The sequence below is a fragment of the Cydia fagiglandana genome, chromosome 6 (genome assembly GCF_963556715.1).
Source record: "Cydia fagiglandana chromosome 6, ilCydFagi1.1, whole genome shotgun sequence".
NCBI classification, from domain to species: Eukaryota; Metazoa; Arthropoda; class Insecta; order Lepidoptera; family Tortricidae; genus Cydia; species Cydia fagiglandana.
Window position 1 is genome coordinate 9875290 of NC_085937.1, and position 23930 is coordinate 9899219.

Sequence of the window (23930 nt, forward strand, 5' to 3'; positions counted from 1 at the left end):
AGAGCCAAGTTCAATACAAAAATTATGCTTGGCTGTGGGGTTCGCCGCAAAAAGAATGGAGATCTAAATGAGTGCCAAGTTCTATGCAAAATCCAAATATGTATTTATAGGAACAAAATAACATTATAAACAAGTATTAAACTCTATTTCTTTGCTTTATTGGATACCTATAACAATTGCTGTTATTTAAAAACATGTGAGATCTTAAAGTAGGTTAGATTTGGCTTGGCCAGTTTTTATCAGAATTACAAAATATATATGTTGAATAACTTTATAAAATGACTGATGTAATGAAAACTGGCCAAGTCAAATCTAACCTGCTTTAAGATCTCGCATTTTTTTTAACACATTCATTACCACTAAGTGCTACGGGTTATGCTCGTAGCGCGTAGCCACGGTTTCGCCGTATGTAGCGCGTAGTCGCTACGAACAGTGTACCCGACAGTCGGGTTCTTGGTGTTGAATGTGTTAAATAACAGCAATTGTTATAGGTATCCAATAAAGCAAAGAAATAGAGTTTAATACTTGTTTATAATGTTATTTTGTTCCTATAAATACATATTTGGATTTTGCATAGAACTCGGCACTCATTTAGATATCCATTCTTTTTGCGGCGAACCCTGCGGCGAACCCCACAGCCAAGCATAATTTTTGTATTGAACTTGGCTCTCCTTTTTTACATTTATGTTTTTGATGGGATTATTTATTCTGTGGCCTATAGTTCGTTTTTTTTAGCATTAGAAAGAACTTGCAAGAAGGTAAGCGATCTTGACATGTCTTTTTTTTTTTTTTTTTTATTGTGAATCAAGAAACAAACGGTCATTTACATTAATGCGTAATGGTTTAACATTGCATCTTAAGGTTAGACCTACAGTTTCCTTAATTGAATATAATCGTGCTAAATTTTTATACACTATGGTTTTTCTTTTACATTTTTATTGCTACAGAAAATACAGAAGATCGGTGCTTATTATTTCTCTAATTATTAAAAAATACAAAACTTGTTTAACTGCAAAGTTATTAACTTACTATACTATACTAACTAAATATACGCCATATACAAAATAGAACCGTTTTTCCCCCGAAGGGTAAAAAACGGATATTTAGGTTCCTGCCGAAGCTTGAACCACATATGAGATTACACCCTTGTAACTCAGCCCTAATCTAGCGAATTCATCAACTAGTAGCGCCATCTAACGCACTACTCAAGTACTAATGTCGCCCGGTTGCCAGCGCGCGGCTGCTTGCTCTTCAGTACCATATAAGCCGGCAAGGCCCTTAGCGGTGGTTCAAGCTTCGGCAGGAACCTAAATATCCGTTTTTTACCCTTCGGGGGAAAAACGGTTCTATTTAGGTGTCCGTGCCTTCGCTTGAACCACATATGAGACGTGTTTAAACCTCTGCCGGCGCTGGCTCGGGCGTACTGTGACTAATAATATTAATATTTAAGCAAAAATCACATAATAGGAATATTGATATTGATATTTATTGAAATTAAATTTTACAGCATTACAGTAGTAGAAGAGCCGGCCGCAAATTTTCTAACCGACTTGATACCACGATGAAATGCACAATGGTTTCCCATAAAAGTGATGCTAAGTCCGAATTCGATAGTCTGCCACGGCGGAACTTGCCGAAAGTACGAAAAAGAAGGCCACTTCCGGTGCGAAAAAAGGGGGCTGATTTAACCCATCTGATACCGAAATAATAGTTATGGCAGCAGTTAGAAATTTACATGTAGACACATAAAAGCGAAGTCTGCCAGTATTTTTTTTGCCGGAAGTGCTTGGCAGACGCTCTCAAAGGTGGCCAACGGGACCCCTAATTTAACCCATCTGATACCACCATGAAACCAATTCCAGTCGGTAGGTATGAACCCTCATGTCAGGAATATATAAGTCTGCCAAGGCTTTTCCTGCCGAAACACCTTGGCAGACGAGATTATGTAAGCAAGGTCGGCATCGGTTACCCTACACTAACCCATCTGATACTACCATGAAACCAATTCCAGTCGGTAGGTACGAACCCCCATTTTAGGAATATATAAGTCTGCCAAGGTTTCTCCTGCCGAAACACCTTGGCAGACGAGATTATAAACAAGATGACCATCGGTTACCGTACACTAACCCATCTGATACCGCCATGAAACCAATTCCAGTCGGTAGGTATGAACCCTCATTTTAGGAATATACAAGTCTGCCAAGGCTTTTCCTGCCGTAACACCACGGCAGACGAGATTATGTAAGCAAGGTCGACATCGGTTACCCTACACTAACCCATCTGATACCACCATGAAACCAATTCCAGTCGGTAGGTATGAACCCCCATTTTAGAAATATATAAGTCTGCCAAGGTTTTTCCTGCCGAAACACCTTGGCAGACGAGATTATAAGCAAGATGACCATCGGTTACCGTACAGTAACCCATCTGATACCACCATGAAACCAATTCTAGTAGGTAGGTATGAACCCTCATTTCAGGAATTTATAAGTCTGCCAAGGCCTTTCCTGCCGAAACACCTTGACAGACGAGATTATGTAAGCAGCATCCACATACGAGGGATCCGTATTTTGAGATTATACAGATTACGGACATTATTAATAGCTGTAGGCTTATTTATTACTTTATGCTTATACATATTTGTATATTATTATGTTATTAATAAAATATATTTATAATTTATTAAACCTAAACTTAATACATTGGGAATTCATTACCTGCTTACGGCAGTAGTAGGGATAAGTGGGTCAGTTCTGGCTCACTGAGCCAGACCAACAGTCCCTCCCCCTTTTTTCCCTTGTTGAGGCCCTGCAACCTTGCCTTGAACCCAAACTAATATCATTGTAGCTCGAATCTAACCTAATTTATTTTTATTGCTTTTAGAATATTTCAATTATCTACTTTTGCAAAGTTAAATGTTGAAATCTCTATTTCGAAAAATGGAATTTTAATGTGACTTTAACAAGTTCACTGCGTTACGGGGGCTTTAAGCCCCGTACGATGTCATCATTCAGTGCGAAGTTAAATTTATTTTAGAAGTTAAAAGGGGAGAGGGTGCACACATTTTACAACTTTGGAAGTGTCTCTCGCGCAAACTATTCAGTTTAGAAATAAATGATATTAGAAACCTCAATATCATAAGCGATAAGACCGCCTGTTGTTACCTCTATTGTCTTTTTTTATGTTATTGTCCATTTATTGTAAACTAAGTGTATGTGAGGCGTGCAATAAAAAGTATTGTATTGTATTGTATCATTTTTGAAGACCTATCCATAGATACCCCACACGTATGGGTTTAATGAAAAAGACATTTTAAGTTTCAGTTCTAAGTATGGGGGACCCCCAAAATTTATTGTTTTTTTTTCTATTTTTGTGTTTAAATCTTAATGCGGTTCACAGAATACATCTACTTACCAAGTTTCAACAGTTCTTATAGTTTCGGAAAAAAGTGGCTGTGACATACGGACCGACAGACAGACAGACATGACAAATCTATAAGGGTTCCGTTTTTTGCCATTTGGCTACGGAACCCTAAAAAGGAGATATTAATTCGGTTTTTTAATGTTTGATATCTCCGTCATTTTGGGATCGACATTGAAAAATATTTTTTTAGTTGAGTTGTAACTTGTAAGTATATACATACAGATTGGTTCCGTCTTTGTCAAAACCCAGTTCTGATGGTGAGATTTAAGAGGAATCGAGGGCACTCTTCAAATCTTGTAAGGGTGATTCACGTTTGTATGGGAAAAATTCAAACTCTAGCTAGAAGAAGCGGCACCCCCTCATTTTGTTACACTTATTATGTTGACAAAATACGCCAAGCATCTTGCAATCTTAACTACAAGGTGGTGCTCAAACACTTTGAAATTTTTCAATTTGTATGAAATCAAAAAAATAAATAAGTTACTATTTTTTTGATTTTATGTAAGTAGTAGTTTTCACATTATTTGAAAGTGTGATTTAAAAGATATTATTTTGAAAGAAAATGTTTTTCTACTTCAAAACTTATACATCACATGTGCAAATAGTGTGAAACCAGATATTTTAAATAAAATTCTGAATCATAATTAGTCTTTTTGTTGGGTTTCAAACAACATACAAAATTTCAACGTGGTTAAGCACCACCTTGTATAGTAGTGTTGAGTCGCTCACTCGCGAGGCACCTCATTTGTACCACTCATTTTGTTAATTTGTCGCAGTACTTCATACCGCAAAAATGTCTTACTTCACTCCTCTATTCATTTTACTCATTTACTCGCGCGCATCACAAACACCTCTTGCCACACAAATCATTCACACACTTCAAATTTCAAAAAAACTCTTATCCTTTCAAATTCACTCGCGAACCTCAAAAACTCAACGCTCCTCACAACTTGCAAAAGAGTCCCTGGATGGCACGAGGCGCTAGGTGCTCGCCTGCTCGCCGACATACAAAATTCAAAATGTCTCAAATGAAGAAACGAGTAATGGCCCACACTGTCAACTGCCGAACTACAAACCTTATTGCAACGACAAAAGGTCCACCGAGAAATGCGTTGAGTTTGTACCATTCACTGCCTCGCTGTGACGTCAACACCTCAAAAATCCTTTCAAAATGAAACAATGAATTAGAAATACCCAAAGAGGGAGTAAGACAGACACGCGCCGTACTTCAATATCGCCTCGCGTCACCATCGAAAATACGTTAAAAATTAAACACGAAAGACAACAAGCGTAAGCGCTGCAAGCTTTCATACATCTTAAGCCTTTTTGATCCTAACTTACTTGTCAAAATGGCGCGAGAAATCAGTCACCAAAAGGAAGTTCCTCGTGTTGCTTCTCTGTTGCACTTGTAAATTTGTACGTAAGTGTGACAGGGAGGCAACATGACGAACATGGATCGCGGTACGCACTCTGTATACCAGACAGGCATTTACGAAGCTTGCTTATAAACAGTAATCCTTTAGTGACTAAAATATTATTGAAATATAATACTGTAGCGTACACAATATATGATCATTTCAATAAGTTTCAAGTTTATTAAATAAAAAGTAAGTATAATTTGCATAGGTAAAATAAACATGTAGATGTAAATTATAACGATTTGAATTTGCAATACTTTTTATTAACATTATTTGTAAACGACTCCGGACTGACAAATTATGATTGTGACATATTTTTATTTATTTTGTTCGTTCGTACGTCGCTGTAGCTAATTTTAGTTCTCTAATACCTAATACCTAGTGATAATTCTTATAATTATACCAAAATAACAAAATATGGACATCGTTTTCGCCATTAAATTTACCCGCGGATCTTCCTTGGTGCCTTTTGCATGAAAAAATGAAATGTAAATGTAGCCGGCGGCGGCCGGAGCGAATGGTGCTTTGTTTAATATCATATTGATGATATTACTGTTAAATTATCTGAAGTGGTAAGTTAGTCACTTCTATATAATAATGACTTGTGAAAATATTGAATTTGTTCTCCTTAGTTTGTTAAAAATGTGGTAGTTTTATGGTTATGAAATATATCACTACATATTATTATTATTATTATTTTTTAATTTATTTATCATAAAGTACACAACACTTTTATAAACATTATATTCCTCGCCAAACTGCAATTGCAGTTTGTTGGCGAGATCGCGCTCATCTTCACAGACATACATATTATGCTATGCACTAAATACTAAACTTAACTTAACAACTAAATTCAGGTATATTTTAGGTACAGTTTAAATGTTAGGGTATATTATCCAATAACGTATTTTTTAACTCAGTTTTAAATTTAGAAACAAAGTCCCCCGCCGCGTCTGTCTGTATGTGTGTTTGTTTGTATGTTCGCGATAAACTCAAAAACGATTGGACGGATTTTCATGCGGTTTTCACCTATCAATAGAGTGATTCTTCAGGAAGGTTTAGGTGTATGTATAATTTGTTAACCCGTGCGAAGCCGGAGCGGGTCGCTCTAGCTAGTGATTATTATACTTAAAACTATATCAAGTAGCAAGGAGGAGGACAAAACAATCTAACAATCTAAAGAGCTAAATTAGAAAAAGTTTCATAAAAGCAGCAAATTAAGTTACTATGTGGGATCTTTCTCCTATAAGTTCTATTCTTACCTTCTACCTCCAGAATTGCACTCCTTAATTATTATTATTTATTAATTTACAAAGGAAGTGATGAATACATTAATATGTATATTTATTAAATATTTTTGTCACCGTTGGCCCGTTGGATTAATAGAATAGTCGACGCTGAAAATATGCTAGTACCTCACCTCATTTGAAGTAAGACATTGTAACACCTCATTTTAGAAAATGAGGTACTCATACAAACTCATTTAAAATTGATGTCCTACCCATTGTATAGTTCGTTTTTTTAGCATTAGAAAGAACTTGCAAGAAGGTAAGCGATCTTAGCATGTCTTTTAATTGAAAAACGCTTTTCAAAATTCAAAAACTATTACTTATGAAAGCAGACGACACATCAAGATTGTTTACCTAATTTCTAATGCTAAAAAAAACGAAGTAAAGTTGAGATAAATTAAGAAACTTTTACACCAAGTTTCTTAATTTATCTCAACTATAATCTCAATTTATCAACATAATAAGTGTAACAAAATAAGGGGGTGCCCCTTAGGAAAAAAAAATGTTTTTGAACCACCCTAACATATAGTGATACTGGTGTATTTTAAACAAACCAAGCATTTACATTCAGAATTGTGACATTTGATGAAGTGAAACTGCTGATGATGATCAGAATGGAACTCTTCAACGACGCATAGCTCATGTTTGGGGATGTGTCTTCGTTATGTTTGTTAGGCACGTTAGATTTTTAAGTCATATTTTCGTGAAGCTCAAGTTCTGATGATGGGATCCATAAGGAATCGAGGGAACTCTACAAATCTTAATGGCATTGTATAGTGACTCTTGTATTTTCATCAGGCAAACAAGGATTTACATTAAGAACAGTGGCATTTGATGAAGTGGTATTGCTGATGGTGATCAGAACGGAACTCCTCGACGACTTGTCTTTTTCTAATTGATTGTTAAGCAAGTTACCCCACTGGCAAAACAAGCAAGATTTTGAATTTGACTTCTACCTGAACCTGGACCCGGACGCGGACCCGGACTCGAGATCACGAATTCGGACACGGACCCGTTTTCTATTTGGTTGGTGTAAATGGAGTTGGCGAATTTTTTGATTAATTCGGGCGAAAACTGGAAGGTTAGGTATCATAAAATGTTCATGAAGAGAAATTGTAAGAGATGGTATCATTACCAACAACTGTGGAAAATACTGTTTAGTTACTCTTTATTTAAAAACAAACAGTCACGTCATGGAAAGGCCCTGATGGCAAACGCCGAAAAGGAAAACCAACTGCACGCTGGGATGACGACATCAAAAAGATTGCCGGGCAGAACTGGCAAAAAACTGCTCAGGACCGAGAAAAATGGCATTCGTTTTCTCCACTGTACACAGAATAAGTAATGATATTTAGACTAGACAAAAAAATTCAAAATCGCTCTCCTTCTTGATGCGACTGGCAAATCATATTACTTTTTGGAAACCGGGTTTTTTAACCTAATTAGACCCCGCTGAATCCGATCCGGTTGCTCGATCGAAATCTTGACCGGAAGTGAGATATTTCACATTAAAGGTCCGTTTTTTTTCGTTTTTCGTAAATAACTCTTAAACGGTGGTGTATAGCAAAAAATGTTCTATTACATAAGTAATATGCATAAAATTGCCTACAAGAAAGATTCAGTACAATTTTTCGCTAGGATCAATATTAAAAGAGATTTTAACGCGGGAAATTTAATTATAATCACTTCTAAGGTCCAGTTTTTTAGGTTTTCGTAAATAACTCATAAACGGTGGCCAATATCAAAAAATGTTGTTAGACGATAATAATCTACACAAAATTTTGAACAAAAAAGATTCAGTAAACTTTTTGCAGGGATCAATATTTAAAAAGATAATAAAGAGGGAAAGTTAATTATACTAAATTCTAAGGTTCCTTGTTTTTATTTTTTCGTAAATAATTTGAAAAGTATGACTCATTGCAAAAAAAATCTTATACATAAATAATAAACGTAAAATTTCCTACAAGAAATATGCAGTACACTTTTCGCTAGGATCAATATTCAAAAAGACAAAGCAGCGGGTAAGTTAATTATAATCAATTTTAAAGTCTCTTTTTAGTTTTTTGTAAATAACTCGTAAACGGTGTCCCATAGCGAAATAGGTTTTTAAGAATAAATTATCTACATAAAATTTCCTCCAAAAAACATCTAGACCACTTTTCTCTAGGATCAATATTTCAAGCGATATTAAAGGAAGAAAGTTAATTACAATCAGTTCACAGGTCACTTTTTTTTAGTTTTTCGTAAGTAAATAACTCGTAAACGGTGGCCCGTTGCAAAACAATATTCTACATAAATATTAAACATAAAATTGTCCACAAAAAAGGTTCTGTACACTTTTTCGCTACGAGCAATATTTAAAGAGGTATTAAAGGGGGTAAGTTAATTATAATCAATTTCCAGGTCCCTATTTTTAGGTTTACGTCTATATAGGTAAAGAACTATTCTATTTTATTTTATTTTCAAAATTTAGACCCAGTAGTTTCGGAGATAAAGGGGGGGGGGGGGTATTTTTTTGTATTTTAATGTTTTATTTTGGGGAAGGGGGCTTTATCTCCGATACTACTGGGTCTAAAATTTTGAAAAGATATACAGAATAGAATCTATAGATGACAGAAAAACCTATTAGAATTATGTAGTCAAGCGCGAGTCGGACATTACTTAGTTTTTGAACCGATCCCTACAGGTTTTTTAAAGGCAATTCACTCGCGTTTAACATATAAAATACACTGTTAAAAATTGGGTAATGTACGGAACCCTTGCAAGGCGAGTCCGACTCGCGCTTGGCCGGTTTTTATTCATTTTGAGGTACGGAACCCTAAAAAGAGAAAAGTGTTCCATATGTCTTTCGTAGAAAATTTTATATCGATTATTTATTTACAAGAACATTAAGAACTTATTTTGCTATGAGGCTTATTTTACGAGTCATTTGCGAAATCCTAAAAATAGGGACCTGGAAATTGATTATAATTAACTTACCCCCTTTAATATCTCTTTAAATATCGATCGTAGCGAAAAAGTGTACAGAACCTTTTTTGTGGACAATTTTATGTAGAATATTGTTTTGCAACGGGCCACCGTTTACGAGTTATTTACGAAAAACTAAAAAAAGTGACCTGTGAACTGATTGTAATTAACTTTCTTCCTTTAATATCGCTTGAAATATTGATCCTAGAGAAAAGTGTTCTAGATGTTTTTTGGAGGAAATTTTATGTAGATAATTTATTCTTAAAAACCTATTTCGCTATGGGACACCGTTTACGAGTTATTTACAAAAAACTAAAAAGGGACTTTAAAATTGATTATAATTAACTTACCCGCTGCTTTGTATTTTTAAATATTGATCCTAGCGAAAAGTGTTCTGCATTTTTCTTGTAGGAAATTTTACGTTTATTATTTATGTATCCGATTTTTTTTTGCTATGAGTCATACTTTTCAAATTATTAACGAAAAAACAAAAACAAGGAACCTTAGAATTTATTATAATTAACTTTCCCTCTTTATTATCTTTTTAAATATTGATCCCTGCGAAAAGTATACTGAATCTTTTTTGTTCAAAATTTTGTGTAGATTATTAACGTCTAACAACATTTTTTGATATTGGCCACCGTTTATGAGTTATTTACGAAAACCTAAAAAACGGGACCTTAGAAGTGATTATAATTAAATTTCCCGCGTTAAAATCTCTTTGAATATTGATCCTAGCGAAAAATTGTACTGAATCTTTCTTGTAGGCAATTTTATGCAGAATACTTATGTTATAGAACATTTTTTGCTATGTGCCACCGTTTAAGAGTTATTTACGAAAAACGAAAAAAAGGGACCTTTAATGTCAAATATCTCACTTCCGGTCAAGATTTCGATCGAGCAACTGGCAAATTCGGATTCAGCGGGATCTAATTAGGTTAAAAAAACCGGTTGCCAAAAAGTTATATGCTTTGCCAGTCGAAATAGATTTTATGAAAAATATGACCAGTCTAATTACTATATATGTTCAGAATATTATTTGAATAAACTTAGGATAGGATACTTAGGATAGGAAATAAATGTGTGTTTTTATATCTTTAAACCCAATTACTAAGTAGACTGCACATACATTAAAGTCACATTAAAATTCCATTTTGCGAAATAGAGATTTCAACCTTTAACTTTGCAAAAGTAGATAATTGAAATATTCTAAAAGCAATAAAAATAGATTAGGTTAGATTCGAGCTACAATGACATTAGTTTGGGTTCAAGGCAAGGTTGCAGGGCCTCAACAAGGGAAAAAAGGGGGAGGGACTGTTGGCCTGGCTCAGTGAGCCAGAACTGACCCACTTATCCCTACTACTGCCGTAAGCAGGTAATGAATTCCCAATGTATTAAGTTTAGGTTTAATAAATTATAAATATATTTTATTAATAACATAATAATATACAAATATGTATAAGCATAAAGTAATAAATAAGCCTACAGCTATTAATAATGTCCGTAATCTGTATAATCCCAAAATACGGATCCCTCGTATGTGGATGCTGCTTACATAATCTCGTCTGTCAAGGTGTTTCGGCAGGAAAGGCCTTGGCAGACTTATAAATTCCTGAAATGAGGGTTCATACCTACCGACTAGAATTGGTTTCATGGTGGTATCAGATGGGTTACTGTACGGTAACCGATGGTCATCTTGCTTATAATCTCGTCTGCCAAGGTGTTTCGGCAGGAAAAACCTTGGCAGACTTATATATTTCTAAAATTGGGGTTCATATCTACCAACTGGAATTGGTTTCATGGTGGTATCAGATGGGTTAGTGTAGGGTAACCGATGCCGACCTTGCTTACATAATCTCGTCTGCCATGGTGTTACGGCAGGAAAAGCCTTGGCAGACTTATATATTCCTGAAATGAGGGTTCATACCTACCGACTGGAATTGGTTTCATGGCGGTATCAGATGGGTTAGTGTACGGTAACCGATGGTCATCTTGTTTATAATCTCGTCTGCCAAGGTGTTTCGGCAGGAAAAACCTTGGCAGACTTATATATTCCTAAAATGGGGGTTCGTACCTACCGACTGGAATTGGTTTCATGGTGGTATCAGATGGGTTAGTGTAGGGTAACCGATGCCGACCTTGCTTACATAATCTCGTCTGCCAAGGTGTTTCGGCAGGAAAAGCCTTGGCAGACTTATATATTCCTGACATGAGGGTTCATACCTACCGACTGGAATTGGTTTCATGGTGGTATCAGATGGGTTAAATTAGGGGTCCCGCTGGCCACCTTTGAGAGCGTCTGCCAAGCACTTCCGGCAAAAAAAATACTGGCAGACTTCGCTTTTATGTGTCTACATGTAAATTTCTAACTGCTGCCATAACTATTATTTCGGTATCAGATGGGTTAAATCAGCCCCCTTTTTAGAGCACCGTACAAAACTTTGTTCACGGTGCTCTTATGGGATCACTTCGGTCTTGCAAATCAGTTAAATGCGTTTTTCTCAAAGACCGTTTGATGTAGGTACCTGAAATTTGGAATAGTTATGGCAGGTACCATCACTAAAACTGTGAATAAGTCGAAACTGCTTATTTCTGATTTTAGGGGGACATTTAGGGGTTAAGAGGGGTAGGCTGAATTTTATTTTCAATTGTAAGAATCGTGTGAGGTACCATTAGAAAGCTTGCAAAAAATTGATTCGATGGACTGATTTTGACTTCATTTTAGAATGCAATAGTTTCGATAAAAAATGCATTTAAAGTTGCAAGTTTTCATACAAAAATTTTCACCTCTGTCCTGGCGATTTTCGGGAAAACTATAGCTAACAGGCAGCTGACCAGTCAATATCCAACTAAAACGAGTATGGAGACGGCGGGAAAATTATCAGGTTAACTCTAACTTTATTAGTTTTTAAACTGCAGCCTGATCTTTGGTTGCTTAGGGCTAGCTAACTGATGCTTACACTGGTCATTCATATTAAGAAGTAATTTTAGTAAGAAAGATCCTTACTTAAAACTTTGACATTGAAATTTATGACTTATGTCTTTAATACAAAGTTTAATTCTACTTACTTACTTTTGTGAGATATTTCATTTTTTTTTCTGAATAGCCTACTATAAGTATGAGAGAGTAAAAGATCTGCAAAATGCAACCTTATTATAAAGCAAATAAGTTTAAATTTCGAACGGGCTTTCCAACCAATGGACTATCGCAGTGTGCTCAGTAAGAATCATATTTATTATTGGCGTTTATCAGTTCAAATTTAAATTAAGAATTCCGTTCTTCACTGTCGTTGTGCTTTTTTTTCACATTAGAGCACATAGAGTTAGTAAAGCGAATAGAGATAATAAAGTCATTCAATATTTATTAGAGTCTGTGCGGAAAGAGAAGAGTCGTGGGATTTGAGGGCGCGCCAGTGCTATTTTATAGTTTTTGCTATGCTGACAACACTGGTCACGTGATTATAGTACGACACTAAAGGTCATGATACTTGAATCCCTTTTGTTCCGGTTTTTTACCACGGCTTACTAAACGGAGCCTGGTGGTGGTGTCGGCTCGTCAACTCAATCCCCTGATTTAGCGCAGGCACTAGTTTTCTTTTTAAAACACACTTGTTTTTATGTCTCAGATACTAAAAAGTGACAGTGCGATTGACAAAACTGCTAAAAGTGCTAAAACTAGTTAAGAATCTGCCCAATACAACTGTAATTTTAGTACCAAACAAGATAGAGTCTCATTTATGTACTGCCTAATCTGTGCAGTCCAACAGTTATTAACCGGGTCGATCGGGTAGAAATTGGGCAATAGAACTGTAAATTTATCTGGGATATATTTCACCCATTGTAAACTTGACTTGTAATGTATGTGTACATTATTAATAATAAATATGGATATGAATAAAAATAGTGCATAAGGGATCATCCATTAATTACGTCACACGAATTTCTAGGTTTTTTGACCCCTCCCCCCCCTCGTCACACTTGGTCACATTTTGCAAATTTTCATTTAAAAAACCTTGTGTGACGTCACATTTAGGCAATTTTGTTTTCAACGAAATCGGCAATACTAACTCGGCTTTATTTTTTTTATAAAAAAATATTTTTTGTAAAAGAAATATTAGTAATTTTATAACGCAAAACCAATTAGGAACGAATTTACCTACCTACTTCTAAAACCTCATTATTTAAATGTACAGCGATTAAAAAAATATAAATTAATTTTCGGTTACTGATGAATATTGATGAAGTTAAAGTGACGTCACAATGTTTGTGACTCCCCCCCTCCCCTATGTCACAACATGTTACATTTTCTTGACCCCCTTCCACCCCCTAAACGTGTGACGTAATTAATGGATGGCCCCTAAGTAGGTAGGCCTTATTGGGATATGTTCGGTTCTCTCATCTCACGATATTTTACTTCACCAAAAAGTCACTGCTAAATATGAAATATAATTTCATAACTAACAGAACCTACAAATAAAGAAATATTTTATTAGAAAAAGTTTTATTCTTTGTAATCGAAGTCTGAATTAAAATATTCAATGTCACTTATGTTTGAGCTAGCTTCAGAACAACCAGGGACACTCATAGAACTATCTTCATCTGAACTGGATGTGCTTGAATCGGGCACGTAGATTACGAATTCTTGCATATCACCTACTTAGCGGTCTTTTATTCGAGATACCGTAGGTACTTTTACACAATCCTGAAAAAATAATTGGCCAAGCACGAAGTCAAGACTACGGTGTTCAGAGCACCGTAATACACATCCCTAGGTGGTTTTAAGTTTGGATACTAATACTAATTTATCCCATAAGTACATTTTATTGACTAGGAAATAAGAAGGTAATGTCTGGAAGCTCTAGGACCTTGGAGTTTGGACTTTTATTAAAGTCCTCTGGTAATAAGTTAGGTTTATATAACTTACCGGACAATTTTGGACTTATTGTACATCAATTTTTAAAAGCAAAAATATTTTAGTAGAACTGAAATTCATGAGTACCAAATCTTAACTGACATTTTTGTCACTCAAACAAGTTTGATCAAGATCGGCTTACTTTATATTTCGTCAACTTTACCTTTGTTTCCAAAAACTGTGAATTGTGAATTTTAATTTTTTTTTCGTAACAGAACAGTATCTAGTTGCTGCTCTCACCGATCGGTTCAAAAATATACATACTTTATACAATTAATACATAAATGTAATGGTACTTAATGAAAAGGAATAGGTACTGCCGGCCTAGCCGAGGTTACAATCGCTATCGCTTCGACAACGAAAAGCATTATGTCTCTCTATCACTCTTCCGTATTAGTGTGACAGTGACAGTTGCGTTTCGATCGCTACGGAGCGTAAGCGATGTGCATCTTGGCTACGCGGCCTGTTTCGACGAATCAGATACTCTCAGTAAAATCTATAGGTAGATGACGCCTTAGCTGTTAGAGTCTGTGCGGAAAGAGAAGAGTCGTGGCAGAAACGGGAACTAACATTTTAAATTTTATATGGCAATCAAACCTTTGACACCTTGTCATGTAAAAAGTAAACAAACTTCTGTCATTGTATATTTATTAACAAAAACCGCAAGTTTTATGTATAAAATATTTTCAAAACACGATAAAACCGTACATAAAACCACAAGGAAAATTATATTTAACATTGTTCGGTTTTGTCAGCGGGAAGAAAACGGCTAAAAGCCGACTATCGACTTACAAAAAGTCGCGGAACGTGTTTCCGCTATTCGCGGGTATTGATGTTGTATTTAATATTAAATAATTACCTATTTAATAAGCCCCCTAAGTAACTTGTCTCCGGTACATAATCGGTAAGTATATTTATTCAAAATATATTAATTTTCATAAATATGCAGGTCATTCATGGTCTTTAAAATAACTGACAAATAGTCTTGATACTTGCCATTTTATGCATATTTATATGTAATTTTTTTTTCAGGATTGTGTAAAAGTACCTACGGTATCTCGAATAAAAGACCGCTAAGTAGGTGATATGCAAGAATTCGTAATCTACGTGCCCGATTCAAGCACATCCAGTTCAGATGAAGATAGTTCTATGAGTGTCCCTGGTTGTTCTGAAGCTAGCTCAAACATAAGTGACATTGAATATTTTAATTCAGACTTCGATTACAAAGAATAAAACTTTTTCTAATAAAATATTTCTTTATTTGTAGGTTCTGTTAGTTATGAAATTATATTTCATATTTAGCAGTGACTTTTTGGTGAAGTAAAATATCGTGAGATGAGAGAACCGAACATATCCCAATAAGGCCTACCTACTTAGGGGCCATCCATTAATTACGTCACACGTTTAGGGGGTGGAAGGGGGTCAAGAAAATGTAACATGTTGTGACATAGGGGAGGGGGGGAGTCACAAACATTGTGACGTCACTTTAACTTCATCAATATTCATCAGTAACCGAAAATTAATTTATATTTTTTTAATCGCTGTACATTTAAATAATGAGGTTTTAGAAGTAGGTAGGTAAATTCGTTCCTAATTGGTTTTGCGTTATAAAATTACTAATATTTCTTTTACAAAAAATATTTTTTTATAAAAAAAATAAAGCCGAGTTAGTATTGCCGATTTCGTTGAAAACAAAATTGCCTAAATGTGACGTCACACAAGGTTTTTTAAATGAAAATTTGCAAAATGTGACCAAGTGTGACGAGGGGGGGGAGGGGTCAAAAAACCTAGAAATTCGTGTGACGTAATTAATGGATGATCCCTTATGCACTATTTTTATTCATATCCATATTTATTATTAATAATGTACACATACATTACAAGTCAAGTTTACAATGGGTGAAATATATCCCAGATAAATTTACAGTTCTATTGCCCAATTTCTACCCGATCGACCCGGTTAATAACTGTTGGACTGCACAGATTAGGCAGTACATAAATGAGACTCTATCTTGTTTGGTACTAAAATTACAGTTGTATTGGGCAGATTCTTAACTAGTTTTAGCACTTTTAGCAGTTTTGTCAATCGCACTGTCACTTTTTAGTATCTGAGACATAAAAACAAGTGTGTTTTAAAAAGAAAACTAGTGCCTGCGCTAAATCAGGGGATTGAGTTGACGAGCCGACACCACCACCAGGCTCCGTTTAGTAAGCCGTGGTAAAAAACCGGAACAAAAGGGATTCAAGTATCATGACCTTTAGTGTCGTACTATAATCACGTGACCAGTGTTGTCAGCATAGCAAAAACTATAAAATAGCACTGGCGCGCCCTCAAATCCCACGACTCTTCTCTTTCCGCACAGACTCTAATAAATATTGAATGACTTTATTATCTCTATTCGCTTTACTAACTCTATGTGCTCTAATGTGAAAAAAAAGCACAACGACAGTGAAGAACGGAATTCTTAATTTAAATTTGAACTGATAAACGCCAATAATAAATATGATTCTTACTGAGCACACTGCGATAGTCCATTGGTTGGAAAGCCCGTTCGAAATTTAAACTTATTTGCTTTATAATAAGGTTGCATTTTGCAGATCTTTTACTCTCTCATACTTATAGTAGGCTATTCAGAAAAAAAAATGAAATATCTCACAAAAGTAAGTAAGTAGAATTAAACTTTGTATTAAAGACATAAGTCATAAATTTCAATGTCAAAGTTTTAAGTAAGGATCTTTCTTACTAAAATTACTTCTTAATATGAATGACCAGTGTAAGCATCAGTTAGCTAGCCCTAAGCAACCAAAGATCAGGCTGCAGTTTAAAAACTAATAAAGTTAGAGTTAACCTGATAATTTTCCCGCCGTCTCCATACTCGTTTTAGTTGGATATTGACTGGTCAGCTGCCTGTTAGCTATAGTTTTCCCGAAAATCGCCAGGACAGAGGTGAAAATTTTTGTATGAAAACTTGCAACTTTAAATGCATTTTTTATCGAAACTATTGCATTCTAAAATGAAGTCAAAATCAGTCCATCGAATCAATTTTTTGCAAGCTTTCTAATGGTACCTCACACGATTCTTACAATTGAAAATAAAATTCAGCCTACCCCTCTTAACCCCTAAATGTCCCCCTAAAATCAGAAATAAGCAGTTTCGACTTATTCACAGTTTTAGTGATGGTACCTGCCATAACTATTCCAAATTTCAGGTACCTACATCAAACGGTCTTTGAGAAAAACGCATTTAACTGATTTGCAAGACCGAAGTGATCCCATAAGAGCACCGTGAACAAAGTTTTGTACGGTGCTCTAAAAATTACATATAAATATGCATAAAATGGCAAGTATCAAGACTATTTGTCAGTTATTTTAAAGACCATGAATGACCTGCATATTTATGAAAATTAATATATTTTGAATAAATATACTTACCGATTATGTACCGGAGACAAGTTACTTAGGGGGCTTATTAAATAGGTAATTATTTAATATTAAATACAACATCAATACCCGCGAATAGCGGAAACACGTTCCGCGACTTTTTGTAAGTCGATAGTCGGCTTTTAGCCGTTTTCTTCCCGCTGACAAAACCGAACAATGTTAAATATAATTTTCCTTGTGGTTTTATGTACGGTTTTATCGTGTTTTGAAAATATTTTATACATAAAACTTGCGGTTTTTGTTAATAAATATACAATGACAGAAGTTTGTTTACTTTTTACATGACAAGGTGTCAAAGGTTTGATTGCCATATAAAATTTAAAATGTTAGTTCCCGTTTCTGCCACGACTCTTCTCTTTCCGCACAGACTCTAACAGCTAAGGCGTCATCTACCTATAGATTTTACTGAGAGTATCTGATTCGTCGAAACAGGCCGCGTAGCCAAGATGCACATCGCTTACGCTCCGTAGCGATCGAAACGCAACTGTCACTGTCACACTAATACGGAAGAGTGATAGAGAGACATAATGCTTTTCGTTGTCGAAGCGATAGCGATTGTAACCTCGGCTAGGCCGGCAGTACCTATTCCTTTTCATTAAGTACCATTACATTTATGTATTAATTGTATAAAGTATGTATATTTTTGAACCGATCGGTGAGAGCAGCAACTAGATACTGTTCTGTTACGAAAAAAAAATTAAAATTCACAATTCACAGTTTTTGGAAACAAAGGTAAAGTTGACGAAATATAAAGTAAGCCGATCTTGATCAAACTTGTTTGAGTGACAAAAATGTCAGTTAAGATTTGGTACTCATGAATTCCAGTTCTACTAAAATATTTTTGCTTTTAAAAATTGATGTACAATAAGTCCAAAATTGTCCGGTAAGTTATATAAACCTAACTTATTACCAGAGGACTTTAATAAAAGTCCAAACTCCAAGGTCCTAGAGCTTCCAGACATTACCTTCTTATTTCCTAGTCAATAAAATGTACTTATGGGATAAATTAGTATTAGTATCCAAACTTAAAACCACCTAGGGATGTGTATTACGGTGCTCTGAACACCGTAGTCTTGACTTCGTGCTTGGCCAATTATTTCGCACCGGAAGTGGCCTTCTTTTTCGTACTTTCGGCAAGTTCCGCCGTGGCAGACTATCGAATTCGGACTTAGCATCACTTTTATGGGAAACCATTGTGCATTTCATCGTGGTATCAAGTCGGTTAGAAAATTTGCGGCCGGCTCTTCTACTACAGCTAACACCAATGCACTGTAAAATTAAGTACCTAAGTAATAATAGAGCGATTAATAAGCTAGCTATTGGATATAGCCCTGAAATTTATTCCATACTGATCTACTAAAGAATTGTTTGCGTCAAACCTGAACTATATTTTCCTTATTTGTAATTATCGATAGACAATTGGCAACATAAGTTAAGCATTGTGACTGTACTTTTTATATAAAACTTAACTTTTTATATAAAACAAAACTGTGTGTCTATTAATTGTAACTGTCCCCAAAATGATTATTAAAGACATAAGTAGGTACTTGTAGATTGTACAATTTTAAGTATAACCACTATCTGAAGTAGTAGTTCTGATGCATATAACGTGAACCTCATCAAGTGAGTTTTACAATAACTCCGTCCAGACTACCTCTGATGTTTTCCTTACAACAGCCCACTATATAGGTGATAAAAAGGTTTTGATGTATGAAATAATGATACTATGTATTTTACAAAAACAAAATACAACTTATATATATACTGCTTAACACAAATATAGCACTGCCGGCCCATCCAAAAACTGTTTAAAATTTGTAACTAAATGGAAGAGCTTAGGTTCTCTCTGATTTATATAGTATTTACCAACAATTTAATGTAAATTGGTAAGTTGCATCATAGGTCAGATGTAATGAAATGTGTATTCTAATATGGAAGAATAACCAAATATTTGTATAGGCCCCCCATAGAGTACGGTATTTATATTATTTAGATACTAAATGCGTATCCAGATGAGTCAATTTTTCGCTAATCTGATTAAATTGTCCAATCGAATCAGGCCGTGCGGGCGCAAACGCCACTTTTTCTCGCCGAATTATTTTCGTTTCCTGATCAAATCGGTCGATTTAATCACTACGTCTGGACTGCACTTCATAGTTATTGACTAGGTATACCAGCTTTATTCGTACATAGCTCATTACATAAGGGCAACATATTCCGTAAATGTGTTAAAAATTATAAACGTAATGTGTTTATTTGTGGAAGCAATTGGAATTTATTTCGAATCGAGTACTCCTCTGCCTGAAAGAAGCGTCCGAAAGTGAAGAAGAAAATACAACACTTCATGATTGGATGTATGCGTTACTAACTAGTAACAACTCTCAACTACCTAGCAGTAGTTTCAACTGAGGCGATGATACATCCTTCCTTGCTGATTGGTTTTAGGTGAGGGTTGCTTTAAGAACAACCATATTAATATCAACCATAAATAAATACTACAAATACTAACAACCATAGTAAGCTATGAGTAGCTATGTATTTCTTACATGGGACCAATGGAACGGTATAGGCTCCTACCTATTTTAAGTGTAACTATACTGCCAAATTTACTACTCCCCACAGATAACTGACAACATGCCGTTTAGGCTGGTGCCGGGTCAAACAGGCTTATATGTATTATTTATATGCTTGTCTTGTCAGTCATGCAAGCGAATGTAACAAATGAAAAGAATCACTGACACGCAGGTGACAATCGTATGGAGGCGATGATTGTGAAAGTGATGCTGACAACTCCAGTTGTTGTGGATGACATCTCTCCATAATATTGTGCGTTGACTAAAGATACGATTACAAAGTAGAATATTTTAGAAGATTTTTAGTCGGTGAATCATTCCAATGCCTTCACCTATAATTTTTTAGGCTTGTAGTTTTAGGTTGTTTAATATTCACTTTTTCTGGTGGCGAGCTGATTCCCAAACCAAACTGAAGAATTTTATGGTTCGCGCGGTGGTAATGGATTGTACAATGCTTTATTGTTAGACTTAGCACACTTTGTAAGTTTTTAATGTTTTCGTATGTTACCTACATACGGTCTTGTAAATAAGAGTGTAAATACCTCGTGACTGACGATGGAATACTCTTTAAATAAGAGTAGAGGAGGACCAGTACCATCTTTATCATAAGGGCGCACGGGGCCCGTGCCCAGGGTCCCATCGCCTTGGGGACCCGAATGACAGACAAAAGCTGTATATTTGATTACCCATAGTAAATAGAGGATCATAGTAGAAATATGTTAGTTTAATTCGTTTTCTTTACTTTCATAAAGGGTCGCAAATTCTTATGTGCCCCAGGGCCCCAGCATATGTTAAGACGGCCCTGAGGTGGACACTTTAAATTGTAGTGCAACCTATTAAAACCAATTGGGAAACTTTCGTAACACCCAGACAAATTAAACCATTATTATTATTGTCAGAACGAGTAAGTTCTTGGCATATATCATTGCAGTAGCACAAACCACGGGTCAAGCTTCATGTGTCATCTAATCTCAAGTCATGCGCCAGCAACGGCACGCGCGGGCGATGATGTGGCACATTTCCTGTCAAACTTTAACATGTGTGCATTCATTACCAAATATTAATTAGATTGTTTAATTTGCACTTTGAAGTCCCCAATCCGCATTAGGCCAGCGTAAGACTATAGCCTAAGCCCTCTCGCGAGTGAGAGGAGGCCTGTGCCCAGCAGTGGGACGTATATAGGCTGAATTATAAATTATTAAATTGTACTTTAAATTAGAAATTTTGCAATACAAGGACGTTGTATGTTGTTTATTGGCTATTGTGCAATTAAGTTGGGTATCAGTTGAATTTATAGACTGTTTTCATTATCTTGAGGGAACCCTAGGGCTAATTAGGCATCATGATGTCCACAAATAAACGATTATTTGATGATTTAAGCCTATATGTGACATATTATATTTGTCATTACTCATTACCTAGATGTAATGCTGATATATGTCTACTGACATCTCATAATTACTGTATTTAATGATGGAAGCATATAATCATGAATATATAAATTGTAGTTGTCTTCACAACTAATGCTCTAATTCGATTAGCCGCGCATCTGCCCTATATAACCAAGACACGATGATTTTGTAGGGTACTACACCAGTACACCTAGCTAACAACTCTACTTGATTGAATTAACGATGATGTATAAAATTGCATACCCTACGAGACCTGTTTCAATAGTATGCTGTAAAACTTGGACTACTACCTTTCAGCTAAGCTTGTAGTACCCAGATCTGGCAATGACAGCAGGATAAGTGTTGATTTTCAGAGTATATTGCAGTCTCTATTTATCCGGCGACCAAATTTGTAGTTATGTGTCAATACAAGGATCATATTTCACTTAGATCTTGCGTGATTGTTTAATGATGATATTGATGATGAGCGTGCTAATAGTAGTATCATGCCTCTGATTCCGTGCACTGGCATTTATTTGGGAGTTGACTCCTATGTCCTATTTCGGGTATTCCTCTGAAAATATTACATATCTTCATTAAAAGGGTGCATTTTGCCTAAACCACCGTAACTTGTAATTCTTTTACAAAATCATGCGAGTACTTCTTTATCTACAAAGGAAACCTCTCATCTGGAAATCGAAAGAAGGGTATTTCTGACCCGTGTTGTTTCAGAATCAGGTATCTGCTATAAGTGACTGCCTATATTGATTGAATATTTTCTAAATATTACGCATACGTATGCTGTACGTTTACGTACGTTGTACGTTTGTATGTAGGTACCTATATTGGCTTGCCCCGCAATCCACATGGTTTCAAGGATTCAGAAGTGATTTCATTTAATCTAATGTCTTCTTGGAAAAAAAAAATTAACAATCATCGTTTAGATGCAAAGCCGTGGACCGTGGCTGTTGGTTCGACGGTTTAGTTCCATTAGTCGGCTTCACCTCTAATTTAATTCGCGATTTTTCAATACACAGCATCAGTCTCCACTCTAACTGAACTACCGAAAAATCTTTTTATAAATTCGTTATTTATTTACATAGCTTGGAGGGGCGCTTCATTATACATAGGTATAACGGCTACCACTAAAGAAACTGATGTTTAACCTCCTAATGATCAATCATGGGTAACAATGCGGATTGCCGTACTAAATTAACATTCTACTAGTTGGTCCTTATTCTTTGAAAGGACCTCCTACAAATACCGTCTGTTCCGATAGTTATACCACTAGTACGAGTTCATGTTTGCGGTCAACGTGTTATGATGCATGATTGTTATACTAACGGCAGGTCGATTGACAACCCGCTGCTTAGATAATCTTCCAAAGTGGAGCTTATTAGTTATTACTTACAGCATTTGAACCTGATTTCACAAGTTTCTACCTGACTGATGTGAATGGAGCATTATAAATGCTTTTGTCAGTTCGATCTCTTGAACGGAATGTGATGGAAGGTAGAGTTGCTGTTTTCTAAGTGTTACTCTTAGTTCAGTAGTCCCTGCTTCACAGCTATTTAGTAGACGTTAAGTAAACGAAAGTAAGTATAGATAAATTCTAGACTAGCGCAAAGATTTTTCTTTGTGACAGGCCGCTATGTTGTAGCTAATGGTCAACATTTGGAGAGGATACAGGAGATGCCCAAAGTCACTATCCACCTGACTAGTAATTCATCATTCTAAAGAGGGATTAAGTGCGACGATTTTCCACTCATATCTTAAACTCTTTATTCTTTTCGGGTTTAGAGCTGCAGTAAAGGGATATCTTTTGTTGGCCTATGACAGAGCCGTAAATGAATTGGCATTATACGTGTATTGGTATTCCTATTCAGAAGAGAGAAAGATTTAATCTTCTTCCCTTCTTTAAAACTATTGTCGATTTTCTTGCCTCCCCCTCTCTCTTTTTCCAATTGGTCATACAGTTTAGGATCCTCAGAATGTATATTTTTGGTGTGTTTAGTATCCCCCGGCAACTGTTTCCCGGCGGGTTGAGACAGTTACCGTAACTGCATTTCGTTATCAATTTCGCGCCAAACCCGCTAATAGAAATTCTGCTGCTCGTCGTTCTAAAAGCTGACACACCATTCGGTCGGCTACAATGATGATGACGTCTACTAACTGGGTCGCACATTGGTTCATGACCATGCAGATCTTAAATACGAGATCGATCGTGCAGACATCAAACAATAAAGTGACTAATAAGACGTCCGCTACTGTATTAATGGTAGGCCATGAGACAACGGTTTTTGTATAACAAGAGAACGTCATTTCAAAGTCATTTCAGATCAGAGGACGATGCGATATCGTCTCATAGTACGATGCATTAATGTCTCACGATACGACATATATGTCGTTTTATGGAACAACGCAACATCCTCTCAAGGGACGATACCACAGGATGGCGCAATGTGAAGACATTGCCTGTAAGAAGAAGTCGTCTGTAAGAAGTGACAGGATGACGT

General features: G+C 35.8%; 1 protein-coding gene across 1 annotated transcript in view; it reads right to left on the reverse strand.

Annotated features, from left to right (window-relative positions):
- Nucleotides 1-23930, reverse strand: part of LOC134665141 (sorting nexin-29-like) — a 34095-nt gene that overhangs the window by 1688 nt on the left and 8477 nt on the right. The gene's annotated exons all lie outside the window — the stretch shown is intronic.